A 24,599-nucleotide genomic window follows, 5' to 3' on the forward strand; every position below is an offset into this window, starting at 1 on the left:
GGGAGAGAGAGGAGGGGGTCCCTGCCTTTAAAATGCGTCTCTCTGGTGGACACGACACCAAAGCTAAGAGGTAAGATGACAATTTTATGAAGAATTTATTATGTTTATTTCCAAAATAAATAGCTAATTTAAGATGAATGCAGTTACTGTAAATCTCTCTGGATAAGAGCATCTGCTAAATCAGGGTTCTCAATCCGGGGTCTGTGGAGGTACTGCAGGGGTTCCACGGCACCCTGACTGTACTCGTTGCAATGTAAGACATTTGATAGAATTTTCACATGACACGACCACTTTGTCTACTCTTAATTATTGCCTAATATAATGGAATGCATATTTTCTTTACCAATTCTGATTGCTGTTACATGCAGAATTCTGACAATATTATCGTTATATCAACACACTCTTCACACCCGTTTAACAACTCTAAATAGCTTTGGCATAGTAGGCATCAAGTCCCTTGCCAATAATGTTGTCTACAACGTTGCATACAATGTTCATTTTCATCTAACACATATTACACCCTAGATGCCTTCAATTGCCCAATTTATAGCCATGTCCAATTTAGGATTATTTTTTAACAACGTGATGTTGCGCTCCAAAGGGAGAACTTGAAATAACATGATGTAGATAATGAAATAATCAAAAGAAAAACGTGTTAATTATACACTCTTAGAAAAGAAGGTTCCTTATAGAACCAAAAAGACTTCTATCACTTCCTTAATATATGGAACCACTAAAAGTGATATATATTTTTGGGTTCAGTGAAGAAGAACCTCTAGAGTTCTGATCAATGAAAGGTGATTGTTTTGAGGATGTGAACCCAGCAGCCCTCCAGTGGTCAGATCAATTCCGCCTGTTTTTTCCAGCGCCCGGCCCGGGATATAAACCAGCCACCTTTCAACCACAGGTCCAACTCCTGCCACAACTCCAACTCCTTAGTCGCTGGGCGAAAACCTGAGTTAATCTTAAGAAATAAACATGTGTTAATCTGCCAAAATGAAAACAAAATGCTATGAAGACATACATGGTATCACTTGTTACAAATAATTATTATACATAAATCATTGTCAAAAGCACAAGACATACTGTTTCATGTAGGTCTATATGTCTGTCTCTGTCTGTCTCTGTGTCTGTCTGTCTCTGTGTCTGTCTGTCTGTCTGTCTGTCTGTCTGTCTGTCTGTCTGTCTGTCTGTCTCACAGCAAAAAGTCCAGTGTTGAATTAACTCCCACAGAGTTGATTTCAACACTTTTTGAGGGTTTATATAGGTCCACACTCTCCAGAGTTAAATTAACACTTTCAAAATAGTTAAACATTTAACACTCTGCCAGAGTTCCTTCTTTAACTCGCAAAACAGAGTTAAAGTAACACTAAGAGATTAGACAACTAACACTGCTCCGAGTTAATTTTTATTAACTATTTGGGTAGTGTTCATTTTTATTAACTATTTGGATAGTGTTCATTTCACTCCCTAAAGTGTCAATTATCTACACTGAAAAATGTTAAAATGAATTGTTAATTTATTCAATATTATTTAATTAAATATATACTTATAATAATAATAATAATAATAATGAATCACAATAAACAACCATTGTCAAAAACATTTATTTGTGCCTTTTCTCCCTTGCAGTCAGTTGAATTAAAACATTGTGAATGAAGGTATAATGTACATACTTTCATCTGAAACATTGTATGAGCTTTGAATATCAAACGGTTTATGAAATTTAAACTCAGACATTTTTAGTAGACATCTTTCCACACTTCGTAATACTCTGAATGCATGATGATGGTCATCAAAATTCTCTGTAAATAGCTTGTTTGTCAAAAAAAAAGTGATCTTCAACCAAAAGTACATCACTTATTTGACAAAAGACTGGCATGTCTTCTTCCATTGCACTGCAAATAATTAGTCCAGCTTTATATTCTACACCATCAACTTTAACCCAACTAGTTGAGAAAACATCTTTTGACAAGATCGTTTCAAGCATTTCATTGTTGATGACATTCTCATCTCTGAAGAGAAAAGATTTAATTGGCCCATACTCATTTTGTTTGAGGGTGAAGGTTTCCCAGTGATAAGCAATGGCCATCTGATGCTTTTTAGCAAGCGATTTGGTTATGTTTTTGACATTTTTAAAACAATTTTTTAACAGCTTGTGTTTGGCCTCAAACACCACGTATATAATAAGGGGCCAATTTTCCTTATAGAAGATGGGTAATGGATCATAAAATGATGCTTAGGTATCAAGTTTCTATGTGGATACAAGTGCTTAAATAGTTTGTGGTGGTCAACAATCAAATGCTTTAAATATATTGTCATACCTAGTGAGAGAAGGTGAAAAAACTATGTTCATTATTTGAAGTAACAACAGTAACAAATTCCAGTTTTTGTTTCCTGCCAGAATAATGTCAAACAGTGGGATGTTTTTCACAAGACACAATGTCTGAATAGAATTCAAACCACTGCCATTACCAACACTCTCCAAAATAATCTTTGTAGGACGATTTTTTCATTCTAAAAATCCATAATCAAAACAAAGAATCCTGGAAAGCAAGTCCTGTTCTGACATAGTGTTGCGTGAGATATCCAAAAAGCAATTTGATCTCATACTGAACCACACCCTCAAGAAGATCATGCATGATATCAAATGAATAGTTATTACAAACATGGAAATACTTCAATGAATTAAACGGTTTGCCTTGCATGGGATGAGACGCTTATCCATTGTGATGTAGAAGCTCTCAATCTTGCTCTTCTGACGCCCAACAGCGAGGAGGTACGGCTGCCGATCCTGCTGGTTGCGGAGATGCTCCTCCAAACTGCAGCATGACTAGGGTTGAGATCAGAAAACTGAAAATTAGACAAGAATAATGTGCAGCCAGAGAAAACTACATTATAGAAATGATTATTCAAACAGCTTTTCATTGGCTAGTGCAAGATGGGAATGAAGACTTAATTACAATTCCATCCACTTTTTAACAACCCTCATTTACATATGTGGCTAAGAAGGTGACGTGACAAATTATTATAATCACGTTAATAATATAATTACCTTATGAAAGACAACAAGTCTCAACTGCATCACATGCACTAATTTTTGGAGACTTCAGTCCCCCTGGAGGTGGTGGAAGGAGATGTAACAGCAACAACAGGGAAGCCATTTCTTGGTCGTAGGCTGAGGACAAAGAGTCACAAGAATTAACTGAAAACTCTTCAAATGTAATACTTTTAAAGTTTGAATGAGAACAGGGAGGCATTATGAGAACGTTTTAAAAAGTCCTCCATCTATTAGTCACATTTATCCCAAAAATCAGATCAACGTTCAGAGATACACAGAATAAACAAATGAAATATTATTGCAGTTATAATTTAACTGCAATTATAGCAAATTTATAAAAATAAAAACAACAACTCACTTGTTGGCTCATCAAGATCACTTCCTGGGGGACTTTCTGCTGACTGCACCAAGCGACGCAACTCTGGTGTTGAGGTGAGCCGCTTAGCCTCTTTTATGACATTTGGCTTGAAGAACAAATCCCATTTCTGAAGAAGCCTGGAGGATGTGTCGCCATCAAATAGGAGAGTGAAGTCTTGGTCCACCTTTAAGAAAGAAGATATTAAACTACTACTACTTCAGGAAATACTTTCAAATTTCAAGCCATTCTAAACATCTCATCCCAAACTTACCAATCCTTTTGTATCCAGGAATCTTGGGAAGCTGGAGAGGATATCACCACTTCTGCCTGGGTCATTAACGAGCTTCTGATGGTGCTGAAAGGTCTCTCTCATCTTCTGGAAAAATCAGGGAATTGTCTGTGGTATGGTTGAGCAAAGACATGGCCTCTTGGCAAGCATCACCATCAAGCTGCCTTTCAACATTAACAGTCCTTTGGAAATATGGGCCCCCTGGAGAAAAGTCAATTGGGCTATTTGGTGGCAGTGCAGATCCTCGACGAATCTTCCTCTGGACTGTTTTCAGATGCCAAGAAATGTAGCAGCATCATAGAAGTGTTCCTGAAATGGAAAAAAAAGAAAATAAATGCGTTGTCATACCAGGCTCATGAGAAATCTCACGGAATTCAAATATCAATGTCATCCACACAGTTTTGTGTCACAACATGACATGAAAGAGTTAACAATAATAATGCCTATTACATAGCCCTTCTTGGAGTAGGGATCCTTGAGGGAAGGGAACAACATCACTATCCCACGCGCATAATCTTCTCTGATTGCTTTAGTGGGGCGGTGCCTGAGAGGAGATATTAAATTAGTACATTTATGCAATGGCCATGCAGTTATCTGGTACAAATAAAAACAATGTGAAACAAACATACCCATGATTGTCAATCATGTGAGCCACCAGGATGTTAACCATTTTTCTTCTTGCAGCATCTGTTAGGGTTTCTGTTGTTTGGTACTCCAGTAGTACTTCTTCACCCCCAGACTTGCCTCTTAGCACAGCTTCAAACAACTAATAAAAAACAAAAACATTACAATACAAAACATGGTGATAAATAGCTTTTCTAGAGACTCAGAGTGAAAAAATGTGAAAGCATTAAGAAACCTGTTCAGCAGACACAGCATCATGTGTATCCTCAATTCTTTGTCTCTTGCTAGGGACATCATCTAGGATTATAGTTGATGCACTTGAGCTGAAGCTTGAGTCAGACGTCTCAGAAGCAGAAGACAAGGAGAAATCAGAGAATTCTAAAGGAATAGAAAAAATGCAAATAATTATATTATGTAAGGTATAAAGTTCTTTATTATACCTGCCTTGATATCTCACCCTGATCTGAGAATAGTGTCAGCACCACATTGCCTTGTCCAACGAGGTCGCTGAATATTTCTGCATCAACTTCTGTCCCTGTTGCATCCTTGTATATAACTTTTGCATCAGGTGGCAGGCAAAATCTCTCGAAGACTGGAAAAGATAGTAAGGTCGAACTGAATGTGCCTTTGAAGTCAGCACTGTTTCTTGCCTCACAGCCAATAACTCTTCACGTTGAATACACACTGTATAACCCTTAAATAGACCTAGAGCATTTTCCCTCACATAACCCATTCCCTCTTAAGTCCAAATTGATGATTGGCTTTTTTTATTGACTGTTTTGGTGTATATTAATACTTTACACTCTATGAAGCACACATTACAGAACTGAAAACGATTAGCAATTTAACCCCATTTACCGTATAAAAGAGTCTGATAAAGGCATGTAAAGAAAATCAGAATCGACAACATTAAGGAACTTGCACAACGAGCTTTTAAAGCCATGCTAACCGTTTTCATGGAATTGCATAAAGTCAAACCGTACTTCATCCTCATCCAGCTTCACATATTTCTGCTGTTGGCTGTACTTCACCTGGACCAGCATTTTGACTGAGACATGCAAAGAAGTTTGACAAAGTAAATAAACATTTAAAGGAAGAACGATAAAGATTAAAGCTAAGTCGACAGTGTTTCACCATTTTTGGTGACCCATCAGATTCTGTGACCTGCACTGTTGGAAAAAGTACACATTTTCAGAAAATCGCGCTGTGACTGAGATATTAAAATGCTACTTATGCATTGACTCATCAGTATTTAATGAAGCACTTAAATGTTTAATAAATGTTTAATATCAGTCACAGACCGATTTTCTGCTAATTTTGTACTTTAGCTTTAACTTAGTAATTTCAGTACAATTAACTGGTAATACTTATACTTTTACTTAAGTAAATGATCTGAGTACTTTTTCCAACACTGCAGGTCATAGAATCTGATGGGTCACCAAATACAGTGTACGCTGGTCACACAGACAACACGTGAAACACCGTCTGCATGTTGGGACGTGTTGTTTGCGGCCCCTTTGATGTTCGAAGTGAAGGGGGGAAAAAGACGTTAGCTCCAGCCTCAAACAAGATTTTATACAGTAAAAAAACATAACGCGTTGTTTTTCCTTTCAATAAATCATCATTGATAAAGTTGGAGACGGTTTAAGTAACAAACTGTTAGCTAGCTTACCATACACTTCTAGCTAGCTAATCACCAGGACAAATTTGCTGCTCAGACCTGGCAACAAACACGGTTTTGTTAGGCATATACTCTCTGTAGATGTTTCATTGTTCATACTGAAATTCTCAGCATCAATTTATAATTGTTTCAGTAAGTTTGAGTTAATTGCACTTACCGTGTAGTACTGCATGGAAGGGAGAAAATGGCGCCGACTTGTCTCCTCTGTCTCCAACCGAAGAAGTGAAATGCATGGGAGGAGCTTAATTACATCTCTGTGGAGTTGGGTTAACACTGACCGGATCAACTCTGTCAAATAACTCCAACACTGAACACCATTTAAATCAGAATGTGTTAAAATTACACTCTGGGAGTGAAAATCAACTCGGAAATGTTTAACCCTGAAATTTCAACACTCCAATTTTTGCTGTGTAGGACATTATGTTATACCATACATGCATGTTTTGTTCAATCAAGTTCATATTTATATCAAAAAACAGCTTTTTACATTAGCATGTGACTAGCATGTGACTAGCATTCCCACCGAACACTTCCGGTGAATTTACTAAATTACTCACGATAAACGTTCACAAAAAACATAACAATTATTTTAAGAATTATAGATACAGAACTCCTATATGCACTCGCTATGTCCGATTTTAAAATAGCTTTTCGGTGAAAGCACATTTTGCAATATTCTGAGTAGATAGCCCAGCCATCACAGGCTAGCTATTTTGACACCCACAAAGTGTGGTACTCACCAAACTCCGATTTACTATTAGAAAAGTTTGATTACTTTTGGTGTTCTTCGTCAGAATGCACTCCCAGGACTTCTACTTCAATAACAAATATTGGTTTGGTCCCAAATAATCCATAGTTATATCCAAATAGCGGCGTTTTGTTCGTGCGTTCAAGACACTATCCGAAGGGTAAATAAGGGTGACGCGCCCGACGCGTTTCGTGACAAAAAAATTCTAAATATTCCATTACCGTACTTCGAAGCATGTCAACCGCTGTTTAAAATAAATTTTTATGCCATTTTTCGCGTAAAAAAGCGATAATATTCCGACCGGGAGTGGTTGTTTTCGTTCAAAGAGAGAGAAAGTAAACATGGTGTCAGCTCGGGCACGCGCGCCCCAGTCTCATTGTTCTCAGATCGACCACTTACAAAATGCGCTAATGTTTTTCAGCCAGGGCCTGCAAAGCCACCATTCAGCTTTCTGGCGCCTTCTGAGAGCCTATGGGAGCGTTAGAAAATGTCACGTCAGGCCAGAGATCCCCTGTTTTGGTTAGAGATGATCAAGAAGGCCATGAAATGGTCAGAGAGAGCGCTTCCTGTTTGGAATCTTCTCAGGTTTTGGCCTGCCAAATGAGTTCTGTTATACTCACATTCACCATTCAAACAGTTTTAGAAACTTTAGAGTGTTTTCTATCCAAATCAAACAATTATATGCATATTCTAGTTACTGGGCAGGAGTAGTAACTAGATTAAATCGGGTACGTTTTTTATCCGGCCGTGCAAATACTGCCCCCTAGCCCCAACAGGTTAAGTAAAGTATAAATAAACAGTATTATCCTAAACTGAGAGTTGAATAAAAAATCACATCACCATCAACATCTTTCAGAATGTACCTGTTTCCAGTATAGAATGACATGTATACAGATTATATTACAACTTTTTTGTGTTTTGTCTTAATGATTGTTCTTTAGCAAATAGGAAACTCAACAATGTGTTAGTCTGAGAAGCATTAATTAGATAGTTGTTTTATGTTTGTGAAACCTTGAAATGTACACAATGAGAAGTGATTTTGTAACAACAGTTTTGAATGGGTAATTGTATGAAATATATATCTTTGTATGTTTGAATTAGAGCTCATTTAAAATGTTTTCATCACTGCCTGGTAAACACATTCTTGTAAGTTGGAGCTACTGTACGTGATTATATGGGGCTGCTGTACAGATTTTAGCACTTGACAAGACGTTGACATTTCTGGGTATGTCTCACCTATAACATATGTGATGACATTGCCCTGTCTCTGGGTACAGAGAGCACAGTTGAACCCCCTCCCTCTGCACCAGGCCTTTTCTATGCACCATCCCCTGACCTCTATACTTCTGACTCTGCTGTGGTGAGAGGGGTCGTAAAATTCCAAAGGAGAATGTCCTGCCTCATGGCCCAGTTTTGAGACAGAGAATGGTTTCATAGAGAGACAATGGAATTATTCCACCTCACCGGACGGGGGAACCGAACGACATTTATGTTCTGGAGAAGGTATAAAAGATCGGTGAAGAATCCAGCTACGAACTGGTCCGTTTGGTACAATTTTGTGAAACTCATTAGAGACAATATAGCCATATTACCATACTAAGGTATATACTAGCCTCAGCGGTGAGACTTACATCTAATGGTTGTATATAACGATTTAATAAGATTAAAGCTATTTGGAATATGTTGAGATGGTGTATATACTGATGTTAACCTCTCTAGGGTAGGTGGGACAAAATCGTCCCGCACTGTTCAACAACCAGTGACAAACCAGCGCCAAATTTAAAACCACAAAATGTCATAATTCAAAGTTCTCAAACATAGGACTATTTTACACCATTTTATAGATACATTTCTCCTGAATCGAACCACGTTGTCTGATTTCCAAAAACCTTTACAGCGAAAGGAAAGCATTACATTATGTTAGGAGAGTACATAGACACAAAAAACCACACAGCCATTTCCAAGCAACTAGCATGCATCACAAATACCCAAAACACAGCTAAATGCAGCACTAACCTTTGATGATCTTCATCAGATGACTCTCCTAGGACATTATGTTATACAATACATGCATGTTTTGTTCAATCAAGTTCATATTTATATCAAAAACCAGCTTTTTACATTAGCATGTGATGTTCAGAACTAGCATACACACCGAAAACTTCCGGTGAATTTACTAAATTACTCAGCATAAACGTTCACAAAATACATAACAACATTATTTTAAGAATTATAGATACAGAACTCCTTTATGCAATCGCGGTGTCAAATTTTAAAATAGCTTTTCGGCAAAAGCACATTTTGCAATATTCTGAGTACATAGCTCGACCATCACGGCTAGCTATTCAGACACTCGCCAACGTCGAAGCTCAGTAAACTCAGAATTACTATTACAAAAATTGGATTACCTTTTCTGTTCTTCGTCAGAATTTACTCCCAGGACTTCTACTTCAACAACAAATGTTGTTTTGGTTCCAAATAATCCATAGTTATATCCAAATACTGCCGTTTTGTTCGTGCATTCCGGTCACTATCCAAACGGTGACGCGCGAGCGCATTTCGTGACAAAAAAAATCAAAATATTCCATTACAGTACTTAGAAGCATGTCAAACGCTGTTTAAAATCAATACTTATGCTACTTTTCTCGTAAATAGCGATAATATTCCAACCGGGCAACGTTGTATTCATTCAAAGGCTGAAAGAAAAAAATTGAGAAGTCTCGTGACCGCGCATTTCCAGGCTCTGAGCCACCAGACAGACCACTCACAAACAGAGCTCCTGAACCTTTCCCAGAGACAGCAGACACCCCATTCCACTTTCTGGCGCCTTCAGAGAGCCAATGGAAGCCTTAGAAAATGTCACGTTACAGCAAAGATGCTGTATTTTTGATAGAGATGCAACAGAAGGACCAGAAATTGTCAGACAGGGCACTTCCTGTATGGAATCTTCTCAGGTTTTGGCCTGCCATATGAGTTCTGTTATACTCACAGACACCATTCAAACAGTTTTAGAAACTTTAAAGTGTTTTCTATCCAAATCTACTAATTATATGCATATTCTAGTTTCTGGGCAGGAGCAGTAACCAGATTAAATCGAGTATGTTTTTCATCCGGACGTGAAAATACCCAAGAGAGGTTAATGTGATAGAATTGTATTTCTGTACAAAGCTTAACTCAGTCATCGACACGCCCCCAGGGACACAGACAGGACAAGACGTCATGTGACAGCCTTTTGCACGTTCAGTATATAAGCCCCCACCCAGAATTACTTTCTTCAGACCAGGCCTCCACTCCATTACGAGTTGGCCAATAGGTTTTACCATGCATTCCTCTACTGAACTTTAACCATACCACGTGGTTAAACTTTTAGGCTATCGATACCGACAGAATAATAACAAGTCTTTGATATTAAGTACTAGTCTGCAGCTAGAAATTCGGTATCATTGAACGCGAAGACCGACGAAACATCCATTCTATAACGACATTAATGAATGTCGCTTTGACAGATCTATTCTAACCGAGAGCGAGAGAGAGGATGAAACTCTCCGACCAAGATCACGACGACACACTGAGCGTAAATATATATATTGATTGCAATTGTTTCCGAATGATTGAGCGTTCATGTGCAAAGGATTAGCATATCAATTGTTAATATTTATCAACTCTGTTGTGCCTCCTCAGCTGTCCTGTATCAACCTTTGTTTAACAAGCCGCCATGCGGGTTTAGCCCACTAGGGCACATTCCTCTACCATTGCTTTGTAACGATACCCACTGTTTTGTATGCTTTCTGTGAATTACTTAGTTTAGTAAATAAATGATTTTAAGACAATTGATGTATGGATGACTTAGTGAAGACTGGGTTCGTGCAGATAACCAACAATTTACGACGATTGGAATGAGACTGATGCGAGGTAAACTAAGTCATTAAACAAGAAGATAATAGGTCAGATATTATGCTATCTGGAAAGTTATATTAGGAAAATTATAACTTTGTAATCTGAATATTTTCCTTGGTTCCCCGACCTCGTAGTTAATTACAGTTACACGATTAATCAGTTAGCCGCGTAATAATAATTATAGAGAGTTATTTGATAAAAATGTCTTCAGTTTAATGATGCCCAAAGACACGACATATATGGCGCCCCTTGTGAGGCCTCTAAAACTAAGACACACTTTGGGTCATTTTGATAATATACATATTTGGAGCCCCCGTGCGAGGAATCTAAGATAGAACTGGACTTTGCTGTTGAATTCTATATATCAATTGTGCAAACAGAATTGTACAAACAGCCTGCTATCTATACAAAAAGTGATTGTGTATTTCCACTGGGAGAAGCTATTTAGAGTGGCTCCGGTCGTATGTCGATAGCAGTGAGGGATAAATTCCAGATTTAGTCCGTTAGACCAAATGGTACTATTTCTGTCGGTCAAGACTAACTTCTAGAGTAAGGTTAGATATGATCAGATATCTGTTCGGTGACCGAGCCGAACTAGAATTATTCATCTACTGAGACCTATATGCGTATCTGTATTTATTAAGTACCGTGTCGCGCCGGTCAACATAAACGCTAACAAAGTAGGCCGAATGGGTTTATTGTGAGACGTCACTAGAAAACCCACCCTTTCCATTGTGAGAGGACCCTATTTTGGTGCTTGGAAGTGATACTCCTGAACAAAGTAGGAAGAGCTTAGCATTACGGCAAGCTAACAAAGAGGGAACATTTTCCTCTCCCTGTGCCACGTTTAAAATTACTCCGCTAGCGCGACAGAAGTCCCGATTTTTGTACTTCCGTTTAATTTCAGCATTCTGCACCCTGGTGGTGAAGAATTGCCAGTACATCCCTTGGGGAAATCCAAACGTGGATCACGGTAAGATATCCAGCCAATCGCAAAATCGACGTCCCATTCAATTTAACTAACAAGTGAAATTGCCAGATTTACCTTTTCAAGTGGATCTTTTTAATAATATCCAAATTGATTGGGCTTCTACAATGAGACATGATTAACTTTTTCCAAACTTAACTTAGATGAAGCAAACCTCTCAGGTCAATTGAAAGTTAATTCCCAGATAGCCGATACAGGTTTGATTTATCATAAATAGTAATCAGTAAAATCTGCTTTAGCAAAGCACATTCAGTAAAACCCATTACTGACGGGAGTGAATCCCATGTGGCTTCGGCCTTAAGGGAAAGTATAGTGGTGAATGTACCCTAAACAGTTAAACTACATTACTGTTATGATAACCCCGCAATCTGAATTGATTGGGTATCATTGTCTCATTCAATTTATTTATTTAATATAATATCTGGTGTTACTGAGATATACATGAAGAGACTCAGGTGGGTTAATATAATATCTGATATATACATGAAGAGACTCAGGTGGGTTAATATAATATCTGATGTTACTGAGATATACATGAAGAGACTCAGGTGGGTTAATATAACATCTGATATATACATGAAGAGACTCAGGTGGGTTAATATAATATCTGATATATACATGAAGAGACTCAGGTGGGTTAATATAACATCTGATATACATGAAGAGACTCAGGTGGGTTAATATAACATCTGATGTTACTGATATATACATGAAGAGACTCAGGTGGGTTAATATAACATCTGAGATATACATGAAGAGACTCAGGTGTGTGTGTGTGCTTTGATACTCTTACCCTATAGGGTTTAGCCCCGGGACAAAACAAGTCAACAAGAACAGAAGTTATGAGTTTGTCTTTATTTAGATTTTAAGTTTTAATACAGAAACTAGCACTTTGCTGTAAGATCTTCTTATTTTTATTTTTTATACATTATTTATATAACCTTTATTTTTAACTAGGCAAGTCAGTTAAGAAGAAATTCTTATTTTCAATGACAGTCTAGTAACAGTGGGTTAACTGCTTTGTTCAGGGGCAGAACAACAGATTTTTTCTTGTCAGCTCAGGGATTCAACCTTGCAACCTTTCAGTTACTAGTCCAACACTCTAACCACTAGGCTACCTGCCTCCCGAATTTATAAATACATTTATATAATATTAATATTCAGAACATTCCATTATGGATATTTGTATAATATTAATATTCAAAACATTTCATTATGGATATTTGTACAGAAACCCCCCTGCTAGAAGCTCTATTTAGATTAGTCCAAATGACATCACTTGCCTGACACCTGGACAGAACTCAGTAGGACAGCAGCAGTCTATGGAGCAACACAGATGTTGACCATGTCAATCCATTTTCTTAGTATTCTTTAGATAAAATGGCAAACGGAGAAGCTTTTGAAAGCTGGTATTTGCATCAGACTAATGAGGTTGAATTTATTATTGTCTTTATTACCATAGGTAACAGAGACAGACTCCCTGCTGATCCACTGAGACCCAGGTAACAGAGACAGACTCCCTGCTGATCCCAACCACTGTAACCCAGGTAACAGAGACAGACTCCCTGCTGATCCACTGTAACCCAGGTAACAGAGACAGACTCCCTGCTGATCCACTGTAACCCAGGTAACAGAGACAGACTCCCTACTGATCCTGACCACTGAGACCCAGGTAACAGAGACAGACTCCCTGCTGATCCACTGTAACCCAGGTAACAGAGACAGACTCCCTGCTGATCCACTGTAACCCAGGTAACAGAGACAGACTCCCTGCTGATCCTGACCACTGTAACCCAGGTAACAGAGATGGACCTGAAGGAGAGGTTCACAGCTCTGGGACTGGATTATCCAATCAAAGCAAGCTTCCTGTCTGGACTGGTGAAGGTGAGAGGAGCTTCAGAGTATCTAAACCATCCACCGAAGGACCTCCCTCAATGACCCCCTCTGTGGAACTCTGACTACTACAGAACCACCAGACTGGATCTGCTGACTCCCTCTGTGGAACTCTGCACTACTACAGAACCACCAGACTGGATCAGCTGACTCCCTCTGTGGAACTCTGCACTACAGCAGAACCACCAGACTGGATCAGCTGACTCCCTCTGTGGAACTCTGCACTACAACAGAACCACCAGACTGGATCAGCTGACCCCTCTGTGGAACTCTGCACTACAACAGAACCACCAGACTGGATCAGCTGACCCCTCTGTGGAACTCTGCACTACAACAGAACCACCAGACTGGATCAGCTGACCCCTTCCCTGTCAGAGAAGGTGATTCATCCTGAAGACATTCAGCAGCAAACAGACATGTTGTCATGGCTGTGACTTACGGAACTCAGGCCTTCCTTGTCTTTGAGACAGACTGTCTGGAGATCTTGAGGCAAAGACAAAGGTCAGAGTTGACAGACAGATGGTCTCTCTCATGTCACAAAGACATGAGAGAGCCTTTGGAACAGACTCTGACCCTAGGAACTAACTCCTAGCCCCTACCTCCTAGGATCTAACTCCTAGCCCCTACCTCCTAGGAACCAGCTCCTAGCCCCTACCTCTTAGGAACTAACTCTTAGCCCCTACCTCCTAGGAACTAAGTCCTAGCCCCTACCTCTTAGGAACTAACTCCTAGCCCCTACCTCTTAGGAACTAACTCCTAGCCCCTACCTCCTCTCCTAGTCACTAACTCCTACCCCTTGCCTCCTAGGCACTAACTCCTAGCCCATACCTCCTAGGGAACTAACTCCTAGCCCCTACCCCTAGGTACTAACTCCTAGCCCCTACCTCCTAGGAACTAACTCCTAGCCCCTACCTCCTAGGGAACTAACTCCTAGCCCCTACCCCTAGGTACTAACTCCTAGCCCCTACCTCCTAGGAACTAACTCCTAGCCTCTACCTCCTAGGTACTAACTCCTAGCCCCTAGGCACTAACTCCTAGCCCCCTCTCTCTCTCTCTCTCTCTCTCTCTCTCTCTCTCTCTCTCTCTCTCTCTCTCTCTCTCTCTGCTCTCTCTCTATATATCTTCTCTCTATCTCTCTGCTCTCTCTCTATATATCTGCTCTCCATCTCTCTGCTCTCCCTCTATATATCTGCTCTCTATCTGTCTCTCTGCTCTCTCTATATATATCTGCTCTCTATCTATCTATCTCTCTGCACTCTCTCTATATATCTGCTCTCTCCATCTCTCTGCTCTCTCTCTCTGCTCTCTCTCTCTCTATATATATCTGCTCTCTATCTGTCTCTCTGCTCTCTCTCTCTATATATATCTGCTCTCTATCTATCTCTCTGCTCTCTCTATATATACACTGCTCAAAAAAATAAAGGGAACACTAAAATAACACATCCTAGATCTGAATGAATGAAATAATCTTATTAAATACTTTTTTCTTTACATAGTTGAATGTGCTGACAACAAAATCACACAAAAATAATCAATGGAAATCCAATTTATCAACCCATGGAGGTCTGGATTTGGAGTCACACTCAAAATTAAAGTGGAAAACCACACTACAGGCTGATCCAACTTTGATGTAATGTCCTTAAAACAAGTCAAAATGAGGCTCAGTAGTGTATGTGGCCTCCACGTGCCTGTATGACCTCCCTACAACGCCTGGGCATGCTCCTGATGAGGTGGCGGATGGTCTCCTGAGGGATCTCCTCCCAGACCTGGACTAAAGCATCCGCCAACTCCTGGACAGTCTGTGGTGCAACATGGCGTTGGTGGATGGAGCTAGACATGATGTCCCAGATGTGCTCAATTGGATTCAGGTCTGAGGAATGGGCGGGCCAGTCCATAGCATCAATGCCTTCCTCTTGCAGGAACTGCTGACACACTCCAGCCACATGAGGTCTAGCATTGTCTTGCATTAGGAGGAACCCAGGGCCAACCGCACCAGCATATGGTCTCACAAGGGGTCTGAGGATCTCATCTCGGTACCTAATGGCAGTCAGGCTACCTCTGGCGAGCACATGGAGGGCTGTGCGACCCCCAAAGAAATGCCACCCCAAACCATGACTGACCCACCGCCAAACCGGTCATGCTGGAGGATGTTGCAGGCAGCAGAACGTTCTCCACGGCATCTCCAGACTGTCACGTGCTCAGTGTGAACCTGCTTTCATCTGTGAAGAGCACAGGGCGCCAGTGGCGAATTTGCCAATCTTGGTGTTCTCTGGCAAATGCCAAACGTCCTGCACGGTGTTGTGCTGTAAGCACAACCCCCACCTGTGGACGTCGGGCCCTCATACCACCCTCATGGAGTCTGTTTCTGACCGTTTGAGCAGACACATGCACATTTGTGGCCTGCTGGAGGTCATTTTGCACGGCTCTGGCAGTGCTCCTCCTGCTCCTCCTTGCACAAAGGCGGAGGTAGCGGTCCTGTTGCTGGGTTGTTGCCCTCCTACGGCCTCCTCCACGTCTCCTGATGTACTGGCCTGTCTCCTGGTAGCGCCTCCATGCTCTGGACACTACGCTGACAGACACAGCAAACCTTCTTGCCACAGCTCGCATTGATGTGCCATCCTGGATGAGCTGCACTACCTGAGCCACTTGTGTGGGTTGTAGACGCCGTCTCATGCTACCACTTTTGTGAAAGCCCCGCCAGCATTCAAAAGTGACCAAAACATCAGCCAGGAAGCATAGGAACTGAGAAGTGGCCTGTGGTCACCACCTGCAGAACCACTCCTTTATTGGGGGTGTCTTGCTAATTGCCTATAATTTCCACCTGTTGTCTATTCCATTTGCACAACAGCATGTGAAATGTATTGTCAATCAGTGTTCCCTTTATTTTTTTGAGCAGTATATATCTGCTCTCTCCATCTCTCTCTCTGCTCTCTCTATATATATAGCTGCTCTCTATCTATCTCTCTGCTCTCTCTCTATATATCTCTATCTGTCTCTCTGCTCTCTCTCCCTCTATATATCTCTATCTGTCTCTGCTCTCTCTCCCTCTATATATCTCTATCTGTCTCTCTCTATATATATCTGCTCTCTATCTGTCTCTCTGCTCTCTCTCTATATATCTCTATCTGTCTCTCTGCTCTCTCTCCCTCTATATATCTCTATCTGTCTCTCTCTATATATATCTGCTCTCTATCTGTCTCTCTGCTCTCTCTCTATATATCTCTATCTGTCTCTCTGCTCTCTCTCTGCTCTCTCTCTATATATCTGCTCTCAATATCTGCTCTGTGGGATCAATAGCACCCAATTTATGCATCCAAAATCGCTCCTTAGTCTGTCTGTGTGTTAACGACCACCCTTGGTTAGATTCCAAACCTGCTATTCTTAGCTGAGCTACTGGATGAGATCTATAGTGGGGTTTTGACAGACTCTTTACTTATATGATATAGATGTTAGTGGGTGTATAGTGGGGTTTTGCTAGACTCTTTACTTAAATGATATAGGTGTTTGGGGTTTTGCTAGACTCTTTACTTATATGATTTGGTGTTTGGGGTTTTGACAGACTCTTTACTTATATGATATAGGTGTTTGGGGTTTTGACAGACGCTTTACTTATATGATATAGGTGTTTGGGGTTTTGCTAGACTCTTTACTTATATGATATAGGTGTTTGGGGTTTTGCTAGACTCTTTACTTATATGATATAGGTGTTTGGGGTTTTGCTAGACTCTTTACTTATATGATATAGGTGTTTGGGGTTCTGACAGACTCTTTACTTATATGATATAGGTGTTTGGGGTTCTGACAGACTCTTTACTTATATGATATAGGTGTTTGGGTCTGGCTTCCAAGGAGTTCCTGGTTTCTCCAGTATACATTTATCTACATTGTAGACATTCAATACAATATACAATGTTGGTGGTCTTCAGTTGAAAAACCTCCCATACTGGAGCCCCTAAACCTGACAATTTGTTATGAATATGTTTTACTTGGATTTATCCCTAAATCCAGAGTGTACCAGCACATCTGAATAACACTCAGTCATCATTGTGTCTTCAGAGAGAGAGAAGACTGGATAACACTCAGTCTGCTTCCTCAAATTGCACCCTGTATTCATTAATATTGGCTCTGGTCAAAGTAGTGCACTATGTAGGGAAAAGGGTGCCATAAAGCTCTGGTCAAAGTAGTGCACTATATAGAGAATAGGGTGTCACTTAGGATGGAGCCTCAGACTTGAATCACTGGTCCTGAAAACTGCAAGTTGTTCATACGGTATTGTTTTTAATGATTAATGATTAACCTTGAAATGCAGTTGGCTGAATCAGGGTCACACAGTGTTTGTTGGTAGTAATGCAGTGGACTGAATCAGGGACACACAGTGTTTCTTGGAAGTCTTAAACAAATCTACTTTGAGACAAAGGTATATACACCTCACACACATGGTTATGGGATTAAATAAAATAAGACACTTGTACCATGTCAGATATACAGTTGAAATATATTACATTTTGAGTTGCATCAGAATATTACACTTTTTATACATAACAGAAGACTGAACTATAGTAAAACTGTTTGATGTAGAAACACCGGATTTTCGGTGTAAAAAAAATGTATTATGTTTATTAATTATGAAATTATAAACAATATGAATAACATTCCACCATGAGGTCACTAGGTAATCTGACTGCAGGAAAGGACTCCAGGTAATAATGATAAAATATGAATAACATTCCACCATGAGGTCACTAGGTAATCTGACTGCAGGAAAGGACTCCAGGTAATAATGATAAAATATGAATAACATTCCACCATGAGGTCACTAGGTAATCTGACTGCAGGAAAGGACTCCAGGTAATAATGATAAAATATGAATAACATTCCACCATGAGGTCACTAGGTAATCTGACTGCAGGAAAGGACTCCAGGTAATAATGATAAAATATGAATAACATTCCACCATGAGGTCACTAGGTAATCTGACTGCAGGAAAGGACTCCAGGTAATAATGATAAAATATGAATAACATTCCACCATGAGGTCACTAGGTAATCTGACTGCAGGAAAGGACTCCAGGTAATAATGATAAAATATGAATTACATTCCACCATGAGGTCACTAGGTAATCTGACTGCAGGAAAGGACTCCAGGTAATAATGATAAAATATGAATTACATTCCACCATGAGGTCACTAGGTAATCTGACTGCAGGAAAGGACTCCAGGTAATAATGATAAAATATGAATAACATTCCACCATGAGGTCACTAGGTAATCTGACTGCATGAAAGGACTCCAGGTAATAATGATAAAATATGAATAACATTCCACCATGAGGTCACTAGGTAATCTGACTGCATGAAAGGACTCCAGGTAATAATGATAAAATATGAATAACATTCCACCATGAGGTCACTAGGTAATCTGACTGCAGGAAAGGACTCCAGGTAATAATGATAAAATATGAATAACATTCCACCATGAGGTCACTAGGTAATCTGACTGCAGGAAAGGACTCCAGGTAATAATGATAAAATATGAATTACATTCCACCATGAGGTCACTAGGTAATCTGACTGCAGGAAAGGACTCCAGGTAATAATGATAACATATGAATTACATTCCACCATGAGGTCACTAGGTAATCTGACTGCAGGAAAGGACTCCAGGTAATAATGATAAAATATGAATAACATTCCACCATGAGGTCACTAGGTAATCTGACTGCAGGAAAGGACTCCAGGTAATAATGATAAAATATGAATTACATTCCACCATGAGGTCACTAGGTAATCTGACTGCAGGAAAGTGGTAGCTACACAGAGATGTTATTGTAAACCCATGGCTTTTCTCGAAAACAGGTTTAACTGGGTTTCTGATTATGCTGACATGGGGTCAGTGCCTCTAAACTTTAACAGGAATGACGGTATCCTAAGTTCATCACTAACAGAAAGTACACAAAGTTTCTTGACATTGGGGAGGTGAATAAACTGTTCCCTTGGTTTCTTTCTCAACACAAAGGAAAATCTCACTGATTTGACATGTTCTGGTTTTGAATTCAGGCTGCAAGGTAAGGATCCTACCAGGGATTATTTATGTATGATGTTGGTAGAATGTTGAAGTTGGGATAGTAGTAAGGATCCTACCAGGGAGTATTTACGTATACATTTGGTAGAATGTTGAAGATACAGAGCCACTTGTCATTAGGAAGGTGCTCTCTCAGCAGAACGGAAAATATTTCAATTACTTGACACGTTCTGGTTGTGAATTCAAGCTACAAGGTAAGAATCTTCCCAGGGATTATTGTAAAGTGTGTAGGGACATTAAATGTATGGTGTTATTTTAGTATAGTGAATGACAGTAAAACACTCAGATATAACAGTCCATTTCACCTGGGACAGCTACGTGACAGTTCAATCATACAAAATGGCGCTAACTGGGCGTAGGCAAGTCAAATTCAAAAACATTGTTAATATATTCGCATATTGTAGTTATTTTACAATTTGTATATTTGTTATGTATTATAGTTCAATGACAGGCTGGATCTCTGTTTAGGGGTCAGTGCTCTAAAATGAGTCTCTCTGGGGAGAGAGAGGAGGGACCTGCCTCTAAAATGAGTCTCTCTGGGGAACATGACACCAAAGCTAAGAGGTGAGATTACAATTTTGTTGTTTATATCCAAAACGCTATATCCTTAATTTATTCACATTTGTGTTCTTTCATCAGAAATGAAGGCTTCTGGGTACCTTCATGTGTAAAATATTACTGTTCTAAGATTCATAGATTTTAGTGTCTGATATTTTCTCCTAAACTTCAACTGAGCGGCGCAGAGACACCATTCATATGTGTGCAGACTCGTTACAACTCCATCTGTAAACACAAAGTGATTTATCCGTCTGTGACCAAGAGAAAGTGGTTTTAGTTCAATTCTATGAAATTATTTAGTATTTTTTTCATTTTTGGGGCTGAACATCACAGCGAAAATTGTTACATCACAGCAAGATGAAACTAATATTGCTACATTCTCTAGATTCTACCGTATCATTTGATCTACAGAGCCCCAACAGTGGAGGTGTTATAATACCCATAACACCTAGCAGCCAAACAGGGAAATGGTTCCAATAGTTTTATAGAGCCCCACAGTGGAGGTGTCATAGTACCCATAACACCTAGCGGCCAAACAGGGAAATGGTTCCAATAGTTTTATAGAGCCCCAAAGTGGAGGTGTCATAGTACCCATAACACCTAGCGGTCAAACAGGGAAATGGTTCCAATAGTTTTATAGAGCCCCACAGTGGAGGTGTCATAGTACCCATAACACCTAGCGGTCAAACAGGGAAATGGTTCCAATAGTTTTATAGAGCCCCACAGTGGAGGTGTCATAGTACCCATAACACCTAGCGGTCAAACAGGGAAATGGTTCCAATAGTTTTATAGAGCCCCACAGTGGAGGTGTCATAGTACCCATAACACCTAGCGGTCAAACAGGGAAATGGTTCCAATAGTTTTATAGAGCCCCACAGTGGAGGTGTCATAGTACCCATAACACCTAGCGGTCAAACAGGGAAATGGTTCCAATAGTTTTATAGAGCCCCACAGTGGAGGTGTCATAGTACCCATAACACCTAGCGGTCAAACAGGGAAATGGTTCCAATAGTTTTATAGCGCCCCACAGTGGAGGTGTTATAATACCCATAACACCTAGTGGTCAAACGGAAATGGTTCCAATAGTTTTATAGAGCCCCACAGTGGAGGTGTCATAATACCCATAACACCTAGTGGTCAAACAGGGAAATGGTTCCAATAGTTTTATAGAGCCCCACAGTGGAGGTGTCATAATACCCATAACACCTAGTGGTCAAACAGGGAAATGGTTCCAATAGTTTTTCCAATAAAAAACATGAGCTGTCGCACACCCAGATAATTTTTATTAATGTGGAAGTTCTGACTAATGGCTAAACTATAAGCTATAAAAAATAGAGTCCCACACTCCACATGTAAACTCCCAGTAATTTATTGGGTAAATCACCAATGTTTCAGCATCACTGTGCCTTCTTCAGGGTGATGTCATGAATACTTCAACCAGGTTATGTAGACAAACAGTGCAATTAGTGCAACCAATGGCAATAGTGAGGGGTGTGTCATAATTGTTAAGTTAAATAGAATGAATTGAGTGAAACTGTTAAAAAACAATAGTTTATGGCATATTAAATATATTAGGCTATTAGGCTAAGAATATATTAGGCTAAGAATATATCCATTTAAAGAGAGAATTATTCAAAAGAATGCCCTGAGATCAAAGTCAATATTCAGACCACTAGGGGTCCATGTTTTTAGACAGGATATCCAGTAAGTCTCCCTTTGTAGTAGTAGGATCTCCATGTTACCTCCTCTCCTTGGTAGAGCAACATGCTCAATGCCTGTGTATTTGAGGGAGGTGATAGGATGGTTAGCTTCAACAATGCCTGTGTATTTGAGGGAGGTGATTGGATGGTTAGCTTCAACAATGCTTGTGTATTTGAGGGAGGAGATTGGATGGTTAGCTTCAACAAAGTGAGCTGCTACTGGATAGTCAATGTTCTTACACCTGATTGAGCTGCGGTGTTCAGCTATGCACTGTTTTAATTGTCTTTTCGTTTGTCCTACGTAGGCTTCCACATGAACAGGTGATGAGATAGATTACTCCCTTGGTCTTGCATGAGGTGATACCTCTAACAGGGATTGTTCTACCTGTATGTGGGTGTCTGAAGAAGGATGTTTTTTTAGTGCTATTGCACTGTGCTCATGAGCCATGTTTGTAGTTCCCATTTGGAATGGCTGTCAAGAGTGTCTGAATGGGCTCAGGGGCAGGTCAGATCTCACCAAGATATCTCCAATATTGTGACCACGCTTATAGACCACCAGTGGGGGTTCCTTATAGACCACCAGTGGGGGTTCCTTACAGACCACCAGTGGGGGTTCCTTATAGACCACCAGTGGGGGTTCCTTATAGACCACCGGTGGGGTTCCTTATAGACAACAAGTGGGGGTTCCTTATAGACCACCAGTGGGAGTTCCTTATAGACCACCAGTGGGGGTTCCTTATAGACCACCAGTGGGGGTTCCTTATAGACCACCAGTGGGAGTTCCTTATAGACCACCAGTGGGGTTCCTTATAGACAACCAGTGGGGGTTCCTTATAGACCACCAGTGGGGGTTCCTTATAGACCACCAGTGGGGGTTCCTTATAGACCACCAGTGGGGGTTCCTTATAGACCACCAGTGGGGGTTCCTTATAGACCACCAGTGGGAGTTCCTTATAGACCACCAGTGGGAGTTCCTTATAGACCACCAGTGGGGGTTCCTTATAGACAACCAGTGGGGGTTCCTTATAGACCACCAGTGGGGGTTCCTTATAGACAACCAGTGGGGGTTCCTTATAGACCACCAGTGGGGGTTCCTTATAGACCACCAGTGGGGGTTCCTTATAGACCACCAGTGGGGTTCCTTATAGACCACCAGTGGGGGTTCCTTATAGACCACCAGTGGGGGTTCCTTATAGACCACCAGTGGGAGTTCCTTATAGACCACCAGTGGGAGTTCCTTATAGACCACCAGTGGGGGTTCCTTATAGACCACCAGTGGGGGGTTCCTTATAGACCACCAGTGGGGGTTCCTTATAGACCACCAGTGGGGGTTCCTTATAGACCACCAGTGGGGGTTCCTTATAGACCACCAGTGGGAGTTCCTTATAGACCACCAGTGGGGGTTCCTTATAGACAACCAGTGGGGGTTCCTTATAGACCACCAGTGGGGGTTCCTTATAGACCACCAGTGGGGGTTCCTTATAGACCACCAGTGGGGGTTCCTTATAGACCACCAGTGGGGGTTCCTTATAGACCACCAGTGGGGGTTCCTTATAGACCACCAGTGGGAGTTCCTTATAGACCACCAGTGGGAGTTCCTTATAGACCACCAGTGGGGGTTCCTTATAGACAACCAGTTGGGGTTCCTTATAGACCACCAGTGGGGGTTCCTTATAGACCACCAGTGGGGGTTCCTTATAGACCACCAGTGGGGTTCCTTATAGACCACCAGTGGGGGTTCCTTATAGACCACCAGTGGGGGTTCCTTATAGACCACCAGTGGGGGTTCCTTATAGACCACCAGTGGGAGTTCCTTATAGACCACCAGTGGGAGTTCCTTATAGACCACCAGTGGGGGTTCCTTATAGACCACCAGTGGGGGTTCCTTATAGACCACCAGTGGGGGTTCCTTATAGACCACCAGTGGGGGTTCCTTATAGACCACCAGTGGGAGTTCCTTATAGACCACCAGTGGGGGTTCCTTATAGACAACCAGTGGGGGTTCCTTATAGACCACCAGTGGGGGTTCCTTATAGACCACCAGTGGGGGTTCCTTATAGACCACCAGTGGGGGTTCCTTATAGACCACCAGTGGGGGTTCCTTATAGACCACCAGTGGGAGTTCCTTATAGACCACCAGTGGGAGTTCCTTATAGACCACCAGTGGGGGTTCCTTATAGACCACCAGTGGGGGTTCCTTATAGACCACCAGTGGGGGTTCCTTATAGACCACCAGTGGGGGTTCCTTATAGACCACCAGTGGGAGTTCCTTATAGACCACCAGTGGGGGTTCCTTATAGACCACCAGTGGGGGTTCCTTATAGACCACCAGTGGGGGTTCCTTATAGACCACCAGTGGGGGTTCCTTATAGACCACCAGTGGGGGTTCCTTATAGACAACCAGTGGGGGTTCCTTATAGACCACCAGTGGGGGTTCCTTATAGACCACCAGTGGGGGTTCCTTATAGACCACCAGTGGGGGTTCCTTATAGACCACCAGTGGGGGTTCCTTATAGACCACCAGTGGGAGTTCCTTATAGACCACCAGTGGGAGTTCCTTATAGACCACCAGTGGGGGTTCCTTATAGACCACCAGTGGGGGTTCCTTATAGACAACCAGTGGGGGTTCCTTATAGACAACCAGTGGGGGTTCCTTATAGACAACCAGTGGGGGTTCCTTATAGACCACCAGTGGGGGTTCCTTATAGACCACCAGTGGGGG

The 24,599-nt window shown here is 41.1% G+C and overlaps 4 long non-coding RNA genes and 1 pseudogene across 4 annotated transcripts in view; 4 read left to right on the top strand and 1 right to left on the bottom strand.

Moving 5' to 3' along the window:
- The window catches only part of LOC115152458 (uncharacterized), a 1,118-nt gene extending 37 nt beyond the window's left edge, over nt 1–1,081 (top strand). Inside the window, exons 1-2 of the long non-coding RNA XR_003867491.1 lie at nt 1–70; nt 867–1,081. The exon at nt 1–70 is cut by the window's left edge and continues 37 nt beyond it. This is a non-coding gene — a long non-coding RNA (uncharacterized LOC115152458). The remainder of the gene's footprint in view (nt 71–866) is intronic.
- The window catches only part of LOC115152460 (uncharacterized), a 313,979-nt gene that overhangs the window by 14,099 nt on the left and 275,281 nt on the right, over nt 1–24,599 (bottom strand). The window lies entirely within an intron of this gene.
- The window catches only part of LOC115152442 (zinc finger protein 208-like), a 339,225-nt pseudogene that overhangs the window by 9,502 nt on the left and 305,124 nt on the right, over nt 1–24,599 (top strand).
- On the top strand, nt 17,033–18,083 carry LOC115152461 (uncharacterized). The gene is made up of 2 exons (XR_003867494.1): nt 17,033–17,325; nt 17,367–18,083. It is a non-coding gene; the product is annotated as an uncharacterized LOC115152461 (long non-coding RNA).
- On the top strand, nt 19,268–20,099 carry LOC115152452 (uncharacterized). The gene is made up of 2 exons (XR_003867484.1): nt 19,268–19,813; nt 20,088–20,099. It is a non-coding gene; the product is annotated as an uncharacterized LOC115152452 (long non-coding RNA).

Source organism: Salmo trutta, chromosome 17, assembly GCF_901001165.1.
Source record: "Salmo trutta chromosome 17, fSalTru1.1, whole genome shotgun sequence".
Taxonomy (NCBI): domain Eukaryota; kingdom Metazoa; phylum Chordata; class Actinopteri; order Salmoniformes; family Salmonidae; genus Salmo; species Salmo trutta.